This window comes from Pteropus alecto, unplaced genomic scaffold (genome assembly GCF_000325575.1).
Source record: "Pteropus alecto unplaced genomic scaffold, ASM32557v1 scaffold106, whole genome shotgun sequence".
Classification (NCBI taxonomy): domain Eukaryota; kingdom Metazoa; phylum Chordata; class Mammalia; order Chiroptera; family Pteropodidae; genus Pteropus; species Pteropus alecto.
The window spans coordinates 9,172,125-9,189,867 of record NW_006442103.1 but is presented as its reverse complement, the minus strand read 5'-3'; the positions used below and the strand labels follow the sequence as shown (position 1 = coordinate 9,189,867).

At 40.4% G+C, this 17,743-nt stretch overlaps 1 protein-coding gene across 1 annotated transcript in view; it reads left to right on the top strand.

The window, feature by feature from the left end:
- Window positions 1–17,743, top strand: part of VAV3 (vav guanine nucleotide exchange factor 3) — a 312,054-nt gene that overhangs the window by 1,181 nt on the left and 293,130 nt on the right. The gene's annotated exons all lie outside the window — the stretch shown is intronic.

Below are 17,743 nucleotides of genomic sequence, written 5' to 3'. Positions count from 1 at the left end.
GTCCCCTCCATGACACACTCGAGCACTAATCCTGAATGACATTGAGCCTCACCTACTTAACAACCAGAGCGGTGCTTTTTACAACGAACTGATCTTGTATAATTTGCTAATTATGTATTTAGAGTACATTCATCTCTGTTGGTGTTCGTGTTTTATCAGGGTTCCTCTGCACTTGCCTGTCTACTTGCAACCTGCTGGTTAGCAGCCCCCAAGAAGGGACAGGCTTGTAAGTGGTGAGAGCCGTATGTTTTTAGAAATGAGATAAATTGTTTCATTCTCTTCCATAACTCTGAGTGGTGATTGCTCTCCGTGGACCCCTTCTGAGTTGTCCCAATTCTGGATATCCTGTCGAGGGGATTAGCAGATCTTTCCATTAAGCTGGGAGGGGCTTTTCTGAACAGTTCTGTAGGGAGCTGCAGTTGGTTACCCAGCCCCCAGATCCTCATTTCCCACCTGGCTGTAGCCTCAGGAGGCAGAGTAGGTCGAGATGCCAGGCCCACCAGCAGGAAGTACAGTAATGTGTATATTTCCCAAACTTCAGTTTCCTGGAGCCCTCAGGGGTTGTTCAGTAAGTTGTTCTCAATAACCAAGTTTTTTGGACAGCTGAGGATTTCTGTTTTTTAGTCTTCTAAATTTTATTTGAATGTTACAAATCTTTGCAAATGTTTTTGTACTTTCTTTTTGTAGAATGTATTAGATGTAATTTAATATTTTTGATGACTAAGGATCATCATTATAAGCATCATTAATGAAAATTGAGCATTTACAATGCCCTAAGAACTCTAGTCCCTGTTGAGGGTACCACAGTGAACACAGCAGGATCCTTGCCCTCAAGGAATTATTACTGTGCTATCTGATAAGCCACCAGGTTGTAATGAAGTGAACAGCTGAATGACCTTCCTTAGGCTGTTGTGCTTTTGGGTTCTTGAATCTGTCCAAGCCCTAGCTTTCTGGTTCCAAATTCAGTGCAGTTTTCCCTGTGATGTCCTAGGACTGAGGGCTTCTCCCAAAAGTGAATCCTGGGAGGCTGACATCTGAATATGGAGATGTCTGTTTTTGCTGAACAACTCAGTGCTGGACAATGAATTTGTATTATACAAGTTGCCATTAAATCCTTAAATGAGACTTATTAAATGGGACTTATTAAATGGTTTCATTAAACAAGTTGACATATTTAATGTGCCTACAGTGCTCAGCACGTACTATGCACGTAATAGATGTTCACTATTAGCAGAATTACTTAAAGAATTTTTTCTATTGTCATATTAAGAGTAATGGGTTACAACAAAAATTTTGAAACAATTGCAAGGCCTATAAATTCCTTTGGGCTGACATCTCTAAACATTTCTGCCTCTAACTACTTATATCTTTCTTGGTAAAAGATTTAGCTGCTTCTGGTTATAAGGCTCCTTCACTCAGTGTAGTGAGCTCTCTTCACTCAGTGTAGTGAATAACCTAGTAACGCTGACATAGATCCCAGCAGACTTTACTCTTCTGAATTTAGAGATATCATTACTAGTACTTGTGGATTTTGCTATGTCTAAGAGTCATTCTGTCCACCGGAGTTAGGTTCTATTGAAGATATTAATTTGAAGTAGATTGTTTCCTTATAGCACATGATCTAAGCCAGGAAGTAACTATAAACTCTCATTTCAAAGTCTTGTGGTATTTGAGATTGTTATGAACAGATGTTGGAAATTTTATTGATGGTGGAAGTTTATTGATGTTGCTTATTGCTTGTTTTTAATTCTCCCGAAAGAGGCTATAAAGTGGGTGGCCTTTTAAAATATGTATCTCCGTGGAGTGAGATTTCTTCAGTTCTCTTTCTGTTAGTCTGCCTTGTTTGTATTAAAAAAAAAAAAATAACACTGCAAATAGTTACTTAATTATATGTTTGAATCTTAGAGTCTTAGTAAGTTAATCGATTATCCTTCAAGACAGAATTATAAGTGGGATCCCAGTTTCTTATTGTTCTTCCTGGATGCGAACATCAGATTTTGAAAGTTGTGCTGTGTTAGATGATCTTACGTTCAGAAATACCCTGAATTAGATTTTGTTTATAATGAATTACAGAAGAAACAGTAATCAACATTTAGTTGACTTAACATATTTTGCATTTAACATATTTCTTTTATTCTAAAGAATAAAGTCAAATAAAATCTAGAAGATTCATGAAAATCCAAGAAATTTAGTCTGTATATATTAGACAGGTTTATTTTTGATCTAAAACAGTGTTCTAGCTATAAATGATTCCGGAGGAGCCTACCTGTGATAGTGGTACCAGGTGACGCATTGTGGAAGGGCATGTGTTATGAGCTTGATGTCATTTTTAGTGGTTAAGGTTTCCATGAATGCCTATAACCCACCACAGATTTGTCATCAATGAGATATCTTAATGTTATGATTGTGTAGTTTTAAATTTTGCTTTATTCTATGTCTTAGGATGGGAGTAATATATTTGAATTTACTGACTACTCTATATGTATACTGCCTACTATAGAGATAAACTTCGAATTGTCTTAAAATTAATTTTTCAGGCTTTAAGGATTCCTTCAACAAGTATTTGTCCCTACTTTGAGCAGTAAACAAATTCGACAAAGTCCCTGCCATGGAAGGACTTATATTTTAGTGAGGGACGTGGGCAACCAATAAATAAATGGCTATATAATATGTGCTATGAAGAGATTTGAACCCGAGTAAGGAACTAGAGTAAAATGTAATTCGATTTTATAGACAATAGTCAAGAAGGACTTCTCTGAGGAGGTGACAATTGAGCAGGCACCTGAAGAGAGTGAAGAAATACAAGAACGTGCATGTTTGAAAGAAGCCTATTCTAGGCAGAGGGAACACCAGGTGCAGAGGTCCTGAGGTAACTAAATGGCGGCTATTCCGGAGGAACAGCGAGCAGGCTGGCGTGGCTGGAGGAGAGTGAGTGTGGGAAAGAGGGGTAGGATGAGGTCAGAGAAAACGAGCGCCAGAGTTTTAGGACGTGTGGGCCATTACGAGGACTTTGACTTTCACCAAGTGAAATGAGAAGTCACATGACCTGACATGTTCAGCAGCGTCCATCCAGCCGCCATGTTGTGACTAGACGATGGAGTAGCAAGGATGGAAGCTGTCAGGCTAATGCAGTCTTTCAGGCAAGAGGGGACGGTGGCTCTGACCAGAGCAGTAGTAGGGCAGATGGTGAGAAATAGTCCAGCTCTGGGTATATTTTGAAGGTAGAGCCAGCAGTTATCAGTGGATTCAGATTGGGGATATGCAAAGAAGAGAGGAGCCCAGAGCGACTCCAGAACTGTTGACTTTAGGAATTGGGGTGATGGAGTTGCCATTTCCTGAGCTGGAGAAGACTATGGGAAGACGAGCTTTGGAAGTATATGGAGAAGGGGAGGAAGATCTGGAGTAGACCTTTTTGGTTCTTTGAAATGCCAAGTAGACATCTAAGTGGAGATGCTGAGCAGGCAGTTGGAGATGTAGATGTGAATTTGGAGTCATTTGGGTATAGCTGGTGTTTAAAATCACGAGACTGGACGATATCACCTAGGCAGTACTGTAGAAAGAAGAAGAAAAGTCAGAAGCGTGAGCCCTGGGGCCTGCCCATGTATCAAAGGTAGAGAGGTGAGAACCAGTAAAGGAGTTGAGAGGGAAAGACCCTGAAATAGGAGGGAAACCAGCAGAGTGTGGTGCCAGGAAACCAAGTGAATACCGTGTTTCTAGGAGGAGTGATGAGACATGTCAAATGCTGCCGATCAAGTAAAACAAGAATTGAGGATAGAGTATTGTATTAAGCAAGATAAAGTTCTTTGGTGACCTTGACAGGAACAGATTTGGTGTGTGATGGGCAAATGCCTGGTTGTAGAAGAAGCGGGGATAGGAGGATAGGGTTGAGATAGGAAGCGTCGACATCTCTTTGGGAGTAATTTTGCTGTAAATAAAGCAGAAGAATGGGGTAGTGGCTTGTAGCGGAAAAGGGATCAAGAGAGGATTCTTATCACGTAGAATTTTTATTTTATACCTATTAAAAGAGCTCTTTTAGATTGAAACTTTATCATATGGCACTCTTGTATATATGCGTATGTGTGGAAAAAATAAATATGTATGTATATGAGAAAGTATAAGCAAAATAAACTTAAATGTCTTTCTAAAGTTTCTTTTCACTCAGATTACTGCTCTTCTGAGTAGTCATTGATTTCCATGTGTTTTTTTCACATAATATTTTACTCTGAGCTCCAAGTATTGGTGACGTAGCATTTCCCAAAGAACACCACCATTGTCCCCAAGATTTTCTTCCAAGCTAGAGTTGGGTTTTGATTCTGTTACTACTTAAAAAAAAAGTTAGAAAATTTTATTTCTGCTATGCATAACTGTCCATAGCTTTTAAAACTATGATTATGTGAGTTTTAACATTAAGATGTATGTTCCAAATAGTCTGCACTCCCTGCCCCCAAACAAGGTGGTGCTGTGTGACAGTTGTTGGGTTATACTGAAGGGAAGAAAAAAGGCTGTCATTGTCCACAGAGCGGGGTGCCTGGTTACATTTTCAGTCGGTTCAGAATAATGTCATTATTTAGTCTTTCTCAGAAGTCAGTAACCTCTTTGCCATTTCTTAGGTTATTCTTTTGGATAACCTGCCGGCATAATTTTAAACTTGATACCAATCAAGAGCTTTTCATGCAAAGGGGTTAAGGCCTATTAAGGCATCTTAAGCACTTGTTCTGTCTGCACACTTGATGGCTTACCCGGTGTTCTCCAGAAATGAGAGCCTGGGACGAAGGATGGAAATGCTGAGTACGATCCCATGGCTGCCAGGATGAGTAAAAGAAGAAAGTGTTTTTGTTTTTTTTTTCTTTTTTTAAAAATCGTGACAATTATTATCATGTCGGTAATGCAGATGAGGTCGGTCCAGTATAGATCACTGATTTTCTAATTTTCAAATACATCAGACCTTTTTAAAAGTTATTTTTCTTAAACTCTCTGTGGCAGTTGGCATTACCTTTTCCTTTCCTTCTGTAACTTTCCCTTAGCTCTGACCACACTACAGAGTCCTCCTTCTCTTACTTTTTACTATTCTCAGTTTCCTTTGCCTGCTTATTCATCTTATGACACTGTGGTAGGATCTACTTTTCATACCTTAATGAACCCCAATTCTCTTTCACAGTCCATCTCTGCCTGTTTTATGCTTCTACCTCTGTTAGTTACTTCATGGATGGAGGGAGGGATGAGGACCACGTGATCTGCCTTCATTGTAGAGAGTTCAAGGCAGAGTGAGGGATGGGCTGGATGGGGCAGCATTGAGCTCCAGCATGACTGCTGCTGAAGGTCAGTTGAGGGAGGGTGGGGCCAGTGAATGCAAGGCCAGGAAAGGGTGGGAGTGGAGCCGTAGAGAGCAACGAAGGAGATTAAAGACAATGAAGAGTTGGAGCGGATGAGACTTTGAGACCTCTCACATGTGAGAGTGGACAGATCTAGGATGAGCTTCCGGCTTGGGTGATTGCGGGGATATAGAAGAGATGCAGATTCCAGAGGGAAAGGGAGCTCGTTCAGTTGCGGATGTGGAGTTCGAGGTCGTTAACACTGACCTTCCATAGTCTCAGTTTCAAGCATCCTACTCTCTTACTACTGCTTTCTTTCTGGCTCATTCTACTAATACTGAAGTCTGATAGTCTTTGGAACTCTTGGTCCTACCACCTATTCACTGCTTTTATGTCTTCATTTCCTTCCTACTCAGCTTAAATGCCATAGCCATTATAATTACTTCTGGCTTCTCTTGATACGTCAGACGCATTTGGGTTAACTACAAAGCCGGCAAAATCCAACTCTACTCACTCCCTGCCTGCGACTTGGCTGCTGCACCTGATGGAGGAAATGCCATGCCCCACTGACTCTTCTCACTTTAGATTCATGACCCATAACCTCAAGTGGGCACCTTAGGCTACCAGCCATTCGATTAGGACATTTCTCTAGACCAGACATGCTCAAAAATACAGTCTGGGGACTCCGGGCACTGCCTGCTTTTAGGAGCTCCATAAGGTCAAAACCCCTTTTTATAATATTAACCCATTATTTGCATTTTCTCACAAGTGTATAATGGAGTTTTCCAAAGGCTACATGTTGCTGCTGATGTCATTGCTGTGACCGACAATGGATTATGTGCCTGTATATATATTAAAGGTTTCTCAGAAGTCTAATATGTTAAATGCCGATAGGTATAACCCCCATAAACAAAAGCTGCTGAGAGTTCCCAGTAATTATTTTTTAAGAGTATAACAGGGTCCTGAGACCAAAAAGTTTGAGAACTGCCCTAGACCATTCACTTTCTGACTCTCCGAGAGGGATGTTTGGTACAGTTTCTTCTTGAACCTCCTTCACCTTCCTCTTCGTTCTCCCTCTCAACTGCTGGCCTTGCTTTCCTATTCCACTGATCCAGTTGGAGGAGCGCTTCCTCAGGCTCCCACCGTCCTGCATCTGTGCCCGTAGATGATGCCTTCTCTCCTGTTCTGTGGTGAATCATCAGTGCTCCTTGCAAAGGCCAGTTCCTCCTTCACTGTACCCCTCCCTGTCCTTTCTGGCATCATCAGTTCTCTGAATCGTTCTGCGTGCACGCACATAAGCTATTAGTCCCCTCATTCGATGCAGGATATATTTTCAAGGCAGAGCCACAAAGACTTGCTGAACGTTGGGTGTGATAGTGACTGAGGACTCCTAGGGTTTACCAGAACTACTGGGGCAGGTGTTGGGCAACCTCCCTAGAACTGTTCAATGGTTCTGTGTGGGCCACAGGATAAGATCCAGGCTCCTTAGTAAGCCTGCAAGAGCCCATGGTCTGGTCCTGTTTCACCTCTCAAAGCTCTCCTCCCCTCTCTGCCCCTTTTTGTGGCTTCTCAAACTATGCTGTTAAATGTCTCTGTGCCGTTGCATGTGCCTGTTTCTCTGCTTGAAATGCCCTTCTCGTTTTTCCGATTGACATTTTGGTTCAAGGGTCATCCTTGCAGTGAGGACTTGCCGCTTCCGACCCGAGGAGTGGCTGCTCACGTGCTGCTTGGTCACACGGCACAGGGTAGTGTACACAGATGGAGTGCAGCATTCCTCGTGCTGTTTTGCAGTATTTTTCTTATCTGCCTCTCTTCCAGGCTGTAACCTGCTTGAGGCTGCCATAGGCTTACACATTTATATACATTTCCAGAAAGGGACACAGGGACTCATCCGTAATACACATACATAAATAGGCATAAATTAAATTCATTGACTGTGAGTCGAAAATGAAGACTCTTTGTTTACTACCTTTTCAAACATATCTATATAAATTGTAATAAGATGTGTTAAGGACTATGTCATTAAAAACCAAAAATATCTGTTTGTTAAGTGGTATTACTAATAATAGCAAAAGTGACTGTATCTGTCTATTCATTAGCTTCCTTATCTTAAAAATAGGCACAGTAAGAGAACGTGCTTCCAAGAGTGGTTGTGAGGACTAAATGAATGAATTAGCCTTGCGACTGGCACATAACACAAGCTCAATACATGTTAACGACTTTCAGTATAATTATTACTATCGCTTCTGCAGAAACACGAGACAGTGTGTTAACACCTTCCATGCAGTCACCTCATCTGGTTGTCACAACACCATGAGACAGGCACTGTTATTGATCTCCATGTGGTAGCTACTCTCCCAGGCTAAGAGGAGCTTAGTCACTTGTGCTGACAAGTGGTTTGTGGTAGAGCAAAGGTTAGAATCAGAACATTTAGAGTGAACTGAGTTCCCATCAGCAAGGCTCTTGGCACATCTGAGTGTGAACTGTAATGAATTTTTCTTTTTTTCTTTTTCTTTTTAATTAATTTTTTAATTAAGTTTATTGGGGGTAACATTGCTTAATACAATTATATAATTTTCAGGTGTACATTATAATTTGACATCTGTATATTTTATAATGTGTTTATCACCCAAAGTCCAGCTTCCTTCAGCTACCATGTATTTGCTCCCCTTTACCTTTCACCCTTCCCCTGTCCCTCTATATTTGACCCCCTTCAACCATCTGCCTACCCCCTTCTCCCCGCCACCCTACCCTCTGGTAACCACTAGTCTATAGTGCATGGAATTTTTCTTTCTTTTTTTTTTTTTTTAAACTGCATTGCTCTCATGAGGTGTTCCCTTGGAGGAATGTTCTGATTGTTTTTGTGCCTGTTAATTAAAGCACCTCTGTACTAGTTGGATATTGAGTAATAATTTTGGTTCAGGGTATTGAATGTGTCAACTGGATGATTTTATACACAGCATACAATTTAGTGTAAAACGTGAGGTAGACCTTTGACTGGTGTATGATGGGGGAGGAAAAAAATAAAATCAGATAGGAGAACTGAGGAAAATTAATGAGAGGGAAGGACAAAATGAGTGTAGCTGGTCCTTTTTTGCCTTTTAAGACTTTGCCTTGTGACAGCTGGCCTCGAGCACGTGGGTTAATGCTCTGCTCCAGCTGGGTCAGGAGTGTTGACATGTCCCTGAGCAGCAGTAACACCGTTGTTTTAAACGACATGCTTCAAATTGTAGTCTTTTTTTTTTTCTGTATTATAATCATTCATGTAAATTCACAGACACCTATTAGCTGTTGTTTAGAATACAGTAAGTCCTCACTTAACATCATTGACAGGCTCTGCAACTTTAAGCGAAACTACGTATAATGAAATTAATTTACCATAGGCTAATTGGTATAAACAAGAGTTAAGTTCCTGTGACATTTCATCAACGTTATAATGAAATGTTATTTAAGGACCTGCTGCTGTATTATTAGATTCTTTTTTTCCTGTTAACAGAGACCGTACATGGTCTTAAGGCCAGTCACAAGTTCACATTCTGCTTTTCCCTAGTCTTAAGCATTTAGTAGACTGAACCATGAACAGCAAAGCAGTAGCTGTTTTTGATTTTCATGGAAGAGTGTTTTAAAATTGTATTTTGTGCTGCCGTCTGAATGTGCTTTCAAAATATGTGTTGCAAGAACTGTAGTCAGATTTTGAGTTGCTTGCTTAACAGGAAGCCAGCAGCATATGCTACACATGGGAGTTCTCTAAAGGGTCAATTAATATGGAATATTTAATGAAACACTTGATACCCACCTTCCATGATTTTCAAAGTGCTTGTCTTAAAATAGTTCTGTAACAGCTGGTCTGAATAAACATGCATTGTGCCTCTATGCCCGTGAATGTCAGTTTGAGGTGTCAGGGGACCCAGGTTATAGTCCCAGCTCTGTCTCTCTTATGTGACCTTAGCAAATACCTGCTTCTCTTTGTCTCTGCTTTCCACACTTACGGCAATAACAGCAAATACTTACCTATGTATTAATGTGCTAAAGAGCAGCTAAAATTTTTCACAAATTTATGTCTCACTCAGGAGTTATTGTGGTTTCATGCAGAGAGCTCTGGGACAAGGCACAAATGTTCGAGTCCCAGCTCTGGCACTTCACAACTCTGTGACCTTGGTGAAGTTATTTTTCTTGCTGAGTCTGTTTCCTCATAGAATAGGCAAGAAATAGTAAAACCTACTTTGCAGGATTGTGATGAGAATTAAATAATATATGTAAAACGCACGGGGGCATAGTAGGTATTCCGCTAGATTTTATTTCCTTTCTTCTCCCCCACCTCCTTGATCCTCATAAGTCTGAGGGGCAGGAAGAACAAGATCTTATCATCGCTCTACAGAGAAGGAAATTGAGATGTGCACTGGCTAAAGGACTTTTCTCAAGGTCACACAGACAGGAAGTGGTGAAGACAGGACTTGAGTCCAATTGTCCTAATTCCAAATTTAGTGAAGTTCCCAGTTCCCGCTACCAAGCTCAGTGGATAGATGTGAATTGCATGAGCAAATGACTAGGAAAAAAGGCTTAGAGAAAGCAAGACCTGATTGGTAAATGTAAAATGATATCGTATTATTTTGCACTGAAATTTACTGTCTTTAAAATAGAAACATCTAAAATAATGAAACCAGTTTTCACTGATTTTAGAATCTGATTATCTAGTTTGTGGACCATTTGCTTTTTGATAATTTCATAGCTCTTCTGCTTTCTGTTTGGTTCTGTTTCTGTGTGACTTTGTGTATACGATGTGAGTGATTAATTGAATCATCAGTTTGTCTACTAAATATTACGTTTTATAGTAGATGCTGAGGATTCAAAAGTCAATAAAACTCAGTTGCTGACCCCGTGTTGCTTTTAGTCTACACACATGGATTTTACCTCTGACCTGTCCTTGTAAAGCAGGAGGCTGGTAAGGGAGATTTGAGTCAGAGTGAGTGGGCGTGGCAAGTGTTTGGCAGGTGGGAAATGCTTTTTTGGATGCACTGTTAATTTTCTACATGTAGGATAGGACACTAACATCACAATATGGACTGTGTGTGTGTGATGTGCGTGGCTCAAGATAGTTCTCTTCTTTCCGTAGACATTTGTCTAATTCCTCCTGTGTGCAGGGTGCTGAAGACATAAAAAGAAATATGAAGTTTCTGCTTTTGGGAGGCTGGGAGCCAGACTTGACCTTGGAGTTGGGCTTTGGCAAAATGCAGAAAAAAGTAAAGCGTTGGATGCTACAAGGCTGGTGCAAAAATGCAGGCAGCTGAGTGAGACAGATGAGACCAGGAAGAGGACAGAGACATGAGTGGTTACTAGAGAGGAAGAAGGTTTGAGAAAGAAAACTGGGTGGGGAGACCGTGCGAGGAGATGAATGTGCAAAGGCCGTCAGACCTCAGCAATGTCCCCAGCCAGACCATTATTCTGAGCAGTGATGAAATAGCCTTAATAACCTGCGTACCGAGATATGGCTGTATACCAGAATATTTGTATCTGGCAGCGAAGATGCTGTCTATCCCATGCATTCCCGGTGATGGTAACTGTTATTACTATTACTAGAAGTAGCAACTATTCCAAATTTTACTAGTTACATTTGTACATGTTTCTTGCCTTCTGACTCCTAAGAGAGAGTTTTGGGTCTCGAAGAGAATATTAAATTAGAATCCCAGAGAGGACCAGGTGTTATGAAAACTTTGATTCTGAGAAGTTGGACGCTGTGCACTACTAACAGGACTTTTTCTAGTTTGTGGTCTTCAGAGGTCAGTGGTGTGGTCGAGTGAGCATCCACCAATAAACCAGAAACTTTCAAGTTGCCTTGTTCCGTTCCCAGCGGTACCCAGGCCGCCTGTCCCCTCTTGCAACCAGCTCAGAGTATCTGCTCAATTTTGCAAGCCTTTTTTTTTTTTTTTAATAATGTTATCATTCAATTAATACACCTTTCACTAATCATATCTGTAATGCTTGACAGGGAAAGTGAATCTAGAATAATTCCATCACTTACCTGATACTCCAAAATGTAGATTCAGTAGATTATTAAATTTGCTAGCATTTGACCTTCAAATATAAGAAAGCATTCGTTGGCTAAGAAAGTCAGTAAACTTAGGTCACAGTCGGCCACAGAAATGCTTGACTTCAGATTATTTACAATGACAGAGTACTTGGAAATAGAATCTCGTGTTTGCTCATAAAGTGTACTGGGGAATTCAGGAGAATATAGCAGTTCATCCTCAGTGAGGGGGAAGCAGGAATCGAGATCTCTGGAGCTCAGAATGAGCACTCCCATAAAAGATTTGGGTGCTTCTAAAGACACTGTTTCAGGGGAGACTGTGACAGCACTGCTGTTAATATCAGTTTCATTTCTATAGATTCTAAAACATGAGGCTGGACTCTTGAGATTGATCCTTATTGAATTCTCAATCTTTTTGCATACATAGCTCTATTTAATGGCCTTAGTTAAGAGAAAAATGAGACATTTTGTAAAGGATCTAATTTTTTTCTTCAATGTTTAATAAATGGTTCATCAGTTTCAACGATGCATGTAAATTAATGTCTTAGCCATCTAGTTACTATCTTTGTTCATTTGGTAACTACCTAAAAATCCCTCCTGGGTTTCGTATAAAATAAGCTAGGTAAAAAAAAATGTATTAAAAATAGTAAAAAATAATAGAGCCCTCACTTCTCTACAGGACGAGATAAAATAGATTTTTTAAACTCCATGTAAATACAATAAGCTAAACTTAATTTATGGTAACCATTCAAGAGTTCCTAGATTCTGGCCTCAAGCCTGAGGACTTTTAATTAACACATTATTCTAATAAATAGCATTGTGTCGTAGAAAGCACATGGCTCTTGGATACATCGACCTGATTTCGAATCCTAGCTGTGACACGTATAATCTTGAGCAACTTAACAATTTTGATCATGGGTTCCTACATTTATTAGAGATAATAATACCTATTTGCAGTGTAATAAGGAATAAATTAATTGAAGGAATGTATGTTCAGTATTCAGCACTTGGAAGGTACTCAAATGTAGGTTCCATTTTCATTAAACCTCTTTTTTTTTTTTTTAACTTTAAGAAGATTACAGGTCGCAAGTTAAAATAAGAAGGAGGGAGAACTGAGAGTTGAGTTGGCAGTAGTAAAAAACTGTAAATCATGGACTCAAGAACTCAAAAACTGTATTAATTGTGGACCGTGGAGAAGGCAGCCAACTAATTCTGCACAAGACTCTGAGAAAGGATCGTCCTCTTTGAATGGACCATTATTGTAACTAATTTTATTGTTCAAAGAATTACACAATTATGGAGCTGAAAAAGTCCTGAGATCATTCTAGCTCAGCTCCTTGGTTTTAAAAATGAGCAGTCTAAGGTCCCTGAATATATAAAATAATTTGCCCACGGCTACTTAGTTTCCTGAATCATAGTATATTACTTTTCTCGTAACAGAATACCAATGACCCAGGTCCTCAAGAAAAGTTTAAATCATGTTATGCCTTTAAAAAAATTATTTAAGAAAGATTGGAAAGTGCTTGAGTTCAGAATTTCTCATGTGAAGTACTTATAAAGACCTTATTCTCTCCCTCCCTACCTCCCACCTGTCTGTCTATCCGTCCGTCCATCCATCCATCCATCCATCCATCTATCCATCCAATACAGTAGTGTAGGGGAATCAGTGGAAATGGAGTTACAAAGTCTCAGATGTTAGAGCTCAGCATATTCTGGGAAAATTGACAGAATTAAAAAATGATTAAAAAACTTGTGAAATCAAAGATCTGATGCTTAGAGAAGTAAATTCTGAGCCATCCAGAATTGCTCAGTTCCTAGCAGAGCTGAGCTTTTGTTATTTTAAACCAGATAACACAGTGTGTCCTTAATTCCCGAGAATACAGATATTTATTTATGGTAACACCAAAACATACGTTATTTCTCCTAGATTGTGAGTTCTGTAAAATTGTTCTTCAGCTTTATGTTCCTAGCTCGATACGGAAGGTTTAATGAATCCCTAACATTAGCCTTAATATTGGTTGGACAAGAATGCTAGATTTTATTGTGTCCTTCATCTTAATCATAGGATGCAAAAAATATAATATTTTGCCGGTTGTCTTGCAGTGGGAAGCAGCACGGTATATTGAAAGAATATGGATTAAAGCATTATACCCCAGTAGCTGTGTGACTGTGGGTCAATCCCTTCATCGCTCAGTGTCTTAGGTTTCTTGCTTGTGAAATAGAGGTGATTCTTCCTGCAGTGTGAAAAGCAGATGGAGTCAGATGGGCGAAATATCTCGCATGGCACTGGGGTCCTAGGAGGCACTTGGTAACAATGTTGGTCTGTGGCAAACTTTTCTATTGTATTCTGTCTTTCTGCAGATGTTTTATTTAGACTAATTGAATCTAAATCTTAGCATATTGTGACTTTAAAAATGATTTAATTTACATGGTTTCATCTGTCTTTTGGTGATTTCATATGTGACAGCTGTGCGATAGCAATAGAGAAAAACAACAGTTGGCCTGGAATTGGGAGACCTGCATTCAAATTCTGGTTCTATTGCTAATTAGCGTTGTGATCTCTGAGCCTCTACCTGCTCAGTTTCTCTGGACCTTCATTCTCTCACTGATAACCAGGGCGACATCGTATAGTGACAAGAACATGGGCTTTAGATTTTGGATGTGCTACTATTGGCTGTATGATCTAGGCAGACTCTTTCACCCTGCCCCTCTGTTCCCTCAGCCGCCTCCTGAGAACAACACTACCTTTGCTGTAGGTCGTGAGGATTCGATAAGATAACGTGTGACAGGTTCCTGCTTCAGAGTCTCGCATGTTGTCAACTCGGTCAGGGAGCAGCAATAACAACCCTTCCGCTGAGTACAGTTACGGTTAGTAGTTTTCATGCCAGTCTCCCTAGATGGTTGTGAGGTCTCGTAAGAGAACAGTTGTTACAGCTGAAGATTTTAGAAAAGACTGATTTTTTCAGTATCATGTAGGAGGTGATAGTGGAGTAGTATATAGCAGTGAACATGATGTCCTGTTTATGTAGTCAGTCTCTTGGGTTACTTCCAGTTCTTCTCTTATGTAGACAGCTTGATGATAAATGTTCTTGTACAGACCCTCCCTCTACCCTTTGAATTATTTCTTTTTATTTTCCAAAAGTGATATTTTATTTTCCAAAGTGAAATTTCTAGGTCAGATTTTTTTTTTAAAGACACTCGATAGCTCTTGTTAACATACTACTAGGTAGTTTGCAGAGAAATATTTCTAATGGACAAGAAAGGACAAGTTTCTAAAGTCTTGGTTGAAAGCAAGGATTTTGGTATCATTTAGATTTAATTCATAGCTCAGCCACTATTTGCTGGGTGACTTTGAGCAAAGTACTTAACGTCACTAAATCTGTTTTCTCATCTACAAGATGGAACACGGATAATTATCTCACAATATCTGTCGAATCCCCAGTTGGCAGGTGTTTAGTGCTCAGCCTCCACTGCCTGTCTCGAATCTCTCTGTGCTCCTCCCCTGCCCCATCACCTTTCACCTGGACCACTGCCTTCTACCTGGTCTCCCTACGTATATTCTGCCTGTGCTAATGCATTCTCCCAGCTGTACCTTCAATAACCTTAACACACACACATATTTGATCACGCAAACCCTATTATAACTCTTAGAATGCTTCCCCAGGCTGAGGGTGGAGTCCGAAATCCTGAGTGAGGCCCTTTTGTGACCTGTCCCTGCCATCCTCTTCAGCCTCAACTCTCTTGATCATTCTGCTGCAGTCATGTGGGTGTTTTTCCATTCCCCAAATATGTCACGCTATTTTTTTTCCTCCAGACTTGGAATTTGTCATTTTGTCTTATTTCTTAGTTTTAAAATTCCCCTTTTATGCAGCTCATCATCCTGAGAAATACATGTTTCAGGACTGATTTTCCTGCTAGACCTAAGCCTCATGATGGCAGGGCCCACTTGGGTATTGTTCACTGCTAAATTCCTGGGGACCGGCACAATGCTCAGCATTTAGTGCGCAATAAATCTTTAGGAATATGTAAGTCACTAACTACATAATAACCGTTATTATTGCAACAAACACAGAAGAGAAGAAATTTAGGTATAATTTGTTAAAAGCTTTTGTGATTTAAATTGTTCTGTGAAATTAAATATCTAGATGTTTTCCAAGGACCTTTTTTAAAAGCTCAGATGTATCTTGTAATTAAGATCTTGCCTGCTTCTTATATAATCTTTTATGTTAATGAGGGCAAGTGTAAAAAGAAGACAAATACTTGTAGTGAGCATAGATTAGCATCAAGCAGCCCTTCGCCGACACCCTTCCTCAAAGACCTAGGATAACATTACCTGAACCATCCAGGAGTCTGGGTAGAGAATGTCTTAGCCAAACAGCAGAAGGGCTGCATGACGAAGATGAGCATCCCTAAGATGTAAGGTCTTGCTTGGTACATTTCCTTGCACTTGAGACGTCTGACCGTTTGGTTTGCATTTTCCACAAGGGCAAGCTATCTTATATCACATAGTTAACTTGCTCAAGTTCAAAATTGCATTTTGTTCTTTCAGAAGTAGACTTCATTCTTTCACTCATCCAACAAACATTTATTGAAATACTATTTTTCAAAGCTCTGATTGGGCACTGAGACATGTCAAAGAACTCAAGTTATAAGAGAGGCATGTTTTAGAGGATGAACTCTCTCTCCGTACTTCATGCTTCCCTGAGAAAGAGTAACGCTGGTGTGTGTGACTCAGCTTCTCAGGGGCCTTCCCTCTGAAACCTGCTTACTCGTACAGAGGGAGGCTGTTTCCTGCACGGTCTTCTCTCACTGATAAAGCAGGCTCAGCAGAGCAGGTTCTGTCTTCATAGAGGAGGCCTACAGTACTTTTTAATATTTATTTATTTATTTTCTAGTGGGAGGAATGAGAGGAGAGCCTATACCTCTAAGCCACATTTTCCAATATATTTTAGCTCTATCAATAAAAAATTCACATTTTCCTCTGATATCTGTATCTATTATATCTTGCTCATCGGGTTTCTCATTTACTAGGAAAGGGGACCATTTATTAATTTGATGTTGGGGGACTATAGCTTATGGTGGCGAACCACAGGCAGGTGTCTTAACCAGGCACAGTTGTTTGTGATGCTGTTTAGGCCTTATTTAGCAAGTGCAGAATTCTGATCTCGCTAGTCTTCGTGGGTGGGCTGAGGCACTAATGCTTTGGGTTTTGTGGGCTCAGTTCAGACTGGTGTTGCAGGCAAGGCTGAGGAAGGGGTTGGCTCTTCTCAGTCATTTGGGGTGGAATAACATTTGCTGCTTTTATTGTGTTTGAGTCAAAGCTGTGGGCCAGGACTTCAGACTGCAGAAGCGACAGTGCTATTATGTGAGGTTCTTCCTTTAAATTTAATGTGAAAATGAGGCCAAGGTATAGGAAGTCAGTTTTATTCTAGGACAAAGGAAGACTCTGGAGGGACTAATCTTATGTAATTTTATAGTTTATCTAAGGTCTTAATAGACCACCCGTCGTTGGACCCACCTCATAGGACCCACTCTGAGCAGACCAAGAAAGCACCCTCTGCAGATGGGCAGGTCTCTAAGACGGGCCCTGGAAGTGGCTGAGCTCTGCACTGCGTTGGGACAGAGCATTACTCTAATTCTCTAACCGAGGTTCCTCCATGCCAAAGCATGAGTTAGGTTTGCTCTGGGTTTGTTGATTGTGTAAGTTCCACCCACTGGTTCATAGAATTGCGGCTTTACCTATAAAAGATTTTCACCCGATAGATTTTCTTAATAAGCAAATAAAAAGGAATGGAGCGTCCTTACCTTAAGAAGTACATGCTGCATTCCCGAGTTTAGATGGAAAACGAGTCAGTGACATTGTGGCAAACCCAAACGTTAAGAAGATTGTCAGAAAGACCTGTACCTGCCGTGCTCAGATTCTAGAGATGAGGTGTTCCTAAGCAATCAAGGAGAAGCCACAGTGGCTTGAGAAATTCGAATTGGTCTTATCAAGAACAGAGCGGTGGGAGACTGGAAAGGCTAATTAAGCCAGGACAAAGGTTGACACATCTAATGAGAGGAATGAAGGGAAAAATGAGATTGTTAAGCCAGGATAGACAGGTATGAAAAAGAAAGGCGATTCACTCTGACAGTACTAATGAGAAAGAGTAATAGGCCTGTCGAAATAGAGTGGAAGAGTGAGACAAGATATGAAAGGTTTTCATGAGGATCCAGAAAATATTGCCAAGTGCCTCTTTAAAGATTCAGCCAGAGTTTGAAGTACAACAGCTGGAAACTTGATTTGCATAGCTCAAGGCCGATATGGTTTCCCATTTGTAGGCCGCAGAAAGACTTTTGCTAGAAGAGATTGAAATGCAGCTGACTGTACCCCGTGGAATCTGGCCAGGGTTGACGTGTGCCCCGG